Raw genomic sequence first — 6,096 nt, 5'->3', positions numbered from 1 at the left:
TTTTGGTAGTTCAGACTATTTAATATTACTGAAGATGCGAGACTCTGGTATTTAGGGTGAGGATTTCCTTGCAAATGTCTGTCTTGTGTTGGGTGGGTGGGCGGTTCTTGATGGCATCTTTAACAGAAAGGTCCTTTGTTTTAGAGTGTCTTTTGTTATTCTTTAAGTTTTTAAAGGTGGAAATTGGTTGGGTTTTGTTTGGACTCTAAACTACATTCTTAGGGTCTAAACCTGGATCAAAATCAAATTGCATGGCTGGAGTTTAATAAAATTGGAGTTTCAAAATTTCGTTATTTGGTGTCAGAAACTTCTCCTGGATGACTAATTTCACAATATTTAGAATTGAGGAAACTTACACTGAAAAGCACTATGATGTCCCATTTAGGTGAGACGGAGATGTTTCCAGCCCTGTCCCATGTAGCCAAACTAGCATACCTGAAGAACAGTGACATTGTTGGCCTGAAAATTTTCTTTGATCAAGATTGCAAGGTGATTTTCTGGTCTAGTTTGTCTGCTGAGCTCCTAGTGCTTTCGTAGATTTTCAGGTTCTGAGCAGTCTTTAGTGCTCTGCCTGCTAACGGTAGTAGAACATGTATTTTGCTTCACAAATTGTAGTAACTATTAGTTATGTGGCACATTAATGGATTGATCCAAGGGGATCATCTGATCTGCTGTGGATCAATCTTGTTGCTTTAGATAGGTCTGGGGAAATTATGGAAGAAAAATCTGCTACATCCAGACCTCAATTGATTATCGAAATGTCAGGAGTATATAATTTTTAATCCTCGAAGAATTTGACAATATGATTGAAAACAAAGTTGGTGTAGGAGTCAACGTCTAGTTTCTAACCAAATTTAATAATTTTTAAAATGAGAAAAGTTTCATACTCTTGTAACTAGGAGAGAACTAATTTAAATAAAGCAAGTGTGACTTTTATAGAATAATAGAGAATTTGACAGCAACTTTTTTAGCTAAAAGAAAAATCTAACTCACAGGGATCTTATATAAATAAAGGGCATATGCCATGACTTTGGAGAACACAAGTAAAGAGAGTGAAAACATCGAGTCATTCACAAAAGTACAACATAGAGAATTGAAAAAGGGAATAAAGAGTGAAAAGGTAAATAGCATAAACTCTACTTTTCATATGCTAGAACCTCAACAAAGGAAGCGAAAATAAAAGGTATAGATTCTATTTTCTACCATGATGTGCATCAAAATTTATGAATCATGAAAAATTAACAAAATTAAAGGACTTAGAGCATTGCTTTCTAAAATTATTATTATTTATTATTATTTTTTGAGAGATTCGAATTGAGTGGGTGAAAAGAAATTCATCCTTCTTTCTAATTGGATCAAATTTGGTATCAGAGCCAAGGATCCATACACGGGAGAGTTCTAATATATGGTTCAGACATGTGAGTGGTGCAAACAAATAAGGAGAAAAGCTTTTAGTATTTAAAGTACATTGACGAACAAAGGTAAGAATGGTTTCTATCTCGGTAGATGATGACATGAAGTCATATCTTGGTTAATTAGAGAAGATCTAACAATTCATAGAGATTGTGACAATCGATGCCTTTAATTTCGATGCCTACAAATTTTTTGCCAAAAAAAACTGGATCCAATATCTAGGGACAAAGATAAGTTTGTTTTAATGATGCTGAAAGAGGTGGATACTTTATAGCAAAGGATGAATTCTAAGAATTGAGAGGTCCTTCTAAGAAAATAAGGACCTAATAAATTGTAGTGAAAAATGGTTAGATGATGCACATGAGCTTGCGAAATAGAATTGAGAGGTACCTCAAAGTGGAAGTGATAAGTTGAAAACCATGGACCTCAAGATGTAGCTAATTGAAACCATATGAAACCTATTGAGAACAAAGGAGGAAATGATTTGGGATGATTTAAATGGCATGCAATATGATATCTTTTGATATAAAAAATATAATGTAATAATCATATTTAATACAATATAGTATAATATTTTCTTATAATGTAAACAATATATAATATAACATAAGACAATATAATATAGTATAATACAATACAGTTGAATATATAATACTATATAATATTATGTTATACAATATAATATACTATAATAATTATTATCATATTATTTCGGTAATAATTATTATATTTTTAATATCTTTATACCATATTATATTATATGATTATATAGTTATACAATATATTATAATTATATAGAAAGAATATATTACTATATGATATTATGATTTTATGTTTATTATTTATCTATAAGAACTATAACAAGAACTATCATAATATTTTATTGCTGTAAAATCATAGTAATAATATTATCACACAATCGTTGGAAAGAATGGGAGGTGATGGTAGCATCTAAGGCTGTAATTAGGGCATGCATCTGCATCTAGGGATATAGCCATTTTTGGCTTCATCTCTAGATGCAGCAATAAGGCTTTAAAAGTGCATCTCGGTTGCCTGCATCTGGTCTAGTTACAGGCAAGCAAACACCTGCATCTATCCACCTACAACTTGGATGCAATATGTGAGACTCAGATGCAAGCAATCAAACAGCCCCTTGGTTCCTTGATGTGGGAATTGATTACCATAGTTGTTGTCGATTCAAAGCAGATTCTGGTGCCTTCGAGTGCTTTAGACAAATAGTGTTTGTATGATAAGCTTATATCTAGAAAGAACTTGATGATGAAGGGATTGAGATACCACAGTTCGATGATCACCTAGCGGTAATTGTTGCATAATTTTTTTACTAGTTTCAGCATCACATCTCTACCTATGATTTGGTTCAGAAAATATTGTTCTCTTCTGATTTAGCAAGGGAAGGAGTGATCCGCTGTTCCAGCAATCTTGATGGCAATGCTATGTTGCTCCATTTGGGTGTTCATGGTGAAAATTTATTTTTGCTTTGCCAGGATTTTGACACATGCATTCACTACATGAAATTTCAGACCTGAAGGCAATGGAATTCACTGCATGAAATTTTTGCCCAGTCTACTCAGCATTTTCTTGTCGGTTCCTACATGATGTTACCCTGTGCAACCCTCTAGTAAATGATTTAGTTTAATCATTGGCTCTCGCATTGTTTCTCTCTTCCTCCCCCATACTTTTTTGAAGATTTCCTTACCATCTTTTTCTCTGCTGGGAACATTTTCTGCAGTGTTGGTTTTAATAAAAATGAAATAGTATGGGTAAGTTATATTCATTCATATATAAGGACATGCCTGCCTGGAAACAATTCTTCAATGAGAAATGGAACATATCTCATTCCAACCTGCTATGCAAGCTTTGTTTGACTACTAGGGGTACAAATGAGCAGAACAACTTGCGAACTATTCAAGCTCGACTTGATTCAACTATTTTCAAGCTCGAGTAGCTTGAATAGCTATTCGAGTCAAGCTCAAGTAGCAAAATACTTGGCTTGAAGGCTTGCGAGCATGGTCGGAGAAATATATTTTAATAATAATATATTTGATTTATAATATATATTATTAATTGAATATTTTAAAATATAATATTATATTATATTTCGTTCTAACCTTAGTTTTTAATTATGACCAAGGTTCGAATTCATGCTTGAACTCAAGCTCGAGCATGGCTCGGACCACTCAATTGATATTTGAGTTGAGCCAAGTCGATCTCGAGTATTGCCATTTTGATCGAGTTGAATTTAAGCTTGGATATTAAGGCTCAATCAATCTTGGATCGAGCTTCAAGCCCAAGTGTTTTGAATCGAGTCAAGCTCCAGCCTCTAACTACTCGACTTGACTTGGCTTGAATGCACTCTATTAACTACTCAAGGTGGTATGCAAGAGGCGGAGGGTGCGACGGGAGATCAGGGCAATTCTACAGATGCAAGAGTAGGGGGGCCTAGTTTATCTTGGGGTCCCCCTTACAAGAAGGAGGTTGCGGGTGGCGGAGTGTTCTACCTTGGTACAGAGGGTGTGGAGCAGACTAGAGAGCTGGAGGGCATCATCATTCTCCATGATGGGCAGATTGATACTGATCAGGTCAATTTTGTGCTCCATGTCTATCGATTTGATGGCACATACTGTTGTGCCGAAGATGGTGCTAGTGAGGATTGAGCGGCTTCTGCGAAGCTTTCTTTGGGGCTCCCTAGAGGGGCCATGGGGTTCATCTGGTGGTCTGGGAGAGACTATGTCTGCCACTGCGTGAGGGTGGATTGGGGGTGTAGTCACTTGTGGAGAGGCGCATGGCAGTCCTAGCACAGCGCGCGGTGCAGCTGGTCTTGGAGCCGCATGGACTTTGGAGTCGGGTCATGACGGCTAGATATGGTCGGGTGGGATCTATTAGGCAAGCGGCAGGTGGCAGGAGGAGTTCCTTTATGTAGCGAGAGATTGGGAGGTTTGTGCCTATGTTTCTGGCGCATTCCAGGTGGCTGATCGGCGACGGTCGGAGCATTAGCGTGATGGAGGACCCATGGGTGGACGCATTTCCATTGAGACTATGGTCGACAATGTTCAGCAATGAGGGAGCGGTAGGGCTCCGGGTCTGTGACTTGCTCAGGCTGGGGGTGGCAGAGTGGGATGGCGACAAACTGGGCCAGTTGTTTGGAGAGCATTTGGCAGAGCAGGTTCGGGCGCTCCCTGTTCCGGGATCAGCCGGTCCGGATGTTAGGGTTTGGAGCACTACTTGTAAAGCCAGTGCCGGGATTGGTGATGTCTCTCGGGCTCTTTAGCGGGACTCAGAGCTAGCCTTAGACTATAGCTGGGTGTGGGGGTTTGGGCTACATCAGAGGGTTGCTCTTTTTTTCTGGAAGGTGGCCTCGGATCGTCTGCCAATGAGTTCAGTATTGAGTAGACGAGGAGTGAGCATCTCTCCTCATACTAGCCAGGAACATCTGGATATTTGGCAAGCTCAGTCCGTCCTTGCAGTTCATGATGGAGCGGGTTCATGCACAGGCAGCAGAGATCATCTGTGCAGCTTCAGACCATAGACCTTTGACAGCTCGGGATATCTGGGGCTCTCACATTGCTTCGGCAGCTCCACATAAGGTATTCTTTACCTAGGAGCCCCCACCTCCGAGTTTTCGTAAGGTTAATTTTGATAGTTCAGTCTCTGAGGGAGGTAGGAGGGGAGGAGTTGGGTTCGTTATCAGGGCCCGAGCTCTAATACAGTGGCAGCGGGGGGCTGTCAAATTTTCGATACCTCGGTTTCTGGAGCAGTGCTGCAGGCGGCTTGGATGGGCATGTGTTTCGCGCGACAGATGCTTCAGACGAGTTCAGTTATGCTGGAGGGTGACTCGGCCATGGTTATCAGTTGGATCCGAAAGGGCTCGAGTTGTGTCGACGGAGTTCATCCCTTGCTCCGCGATATTGGGATGATGGTGAGTGAGGGTGTTACATTTCAAGCTACGCATGTATATCGTGAAGTTAACGGGGCGGCCGACTAGGTGACAGCATATGTAGCGAGCCACTCAGGAGGCATCCTATGGACTGGGAAGAGAGGGATGCTTGTTTTCTGATTCGATTGGGTGTATTTGTATCCGTGCTGTATGAAATGCCCGCTTTAGCAGCAAAAAAAAAAAAAAAGAAAAAAAAAAAAGAAAAGAAAGAAAAATGGTACGGGGGAAGCACCTATCCGAAAGCCATTTCTACAGTAGTCTTCCCATAAACTTCAGTGGATGCACTTACTCTCTACTAGTATGTTACCCTCATCCACCCTTCCATCTCTATAGTGGACAACCATCAACACCTAGCCATTTAAACAAACAAGAATCGTTCATGTTAAGCTGCCTAAAAATTAAGCTCGGAGAGAAAAGCAAAGGAAAAGAGAGGACAAATTGGAGATGGGGCCTGCCAAATAAGCTGAAAGACCTTACCATACAAAGACAATGATGCAACACCAAACCTTGGTTAGGATGGAGCCACCTCACCACTTGTGGGAAGGTACGGGTGTCGATTCCGAAAGGTATCTGCTCTATCCTCTTGCATCGGTCTTGTATACATAAATCCCTGATTCTATGAGCAATAACTCGGACCGTCTCCTGGGCTGCTGCATGGGTAGAACTAGAAGTGGATGGGTAGAGGATAGATGGGTGGAAAATAGCCCCTCCCATCCAAAATAATAACA

The sequence above is a fragment of the Phoenix dactylifera genome, chromosome 12 (genome assembly GCF_051530095.1).
Source record: "Phoenix dactylifera cultivar Ajwa chromosome 12, Ajwa_hap1_PhDact_Kaust_v1.1, whole genome shotgun sequence".
Classification (NCBI taxonomy): Eukaryota; Viridiplantae; Streptophyta; class Magnoliopsida; order Arecales; family Arecaceae; genus Phoenix; species Phoenix dactylifera.
This window is presented reverse-complemented; position numbering follows the sequence as displayed.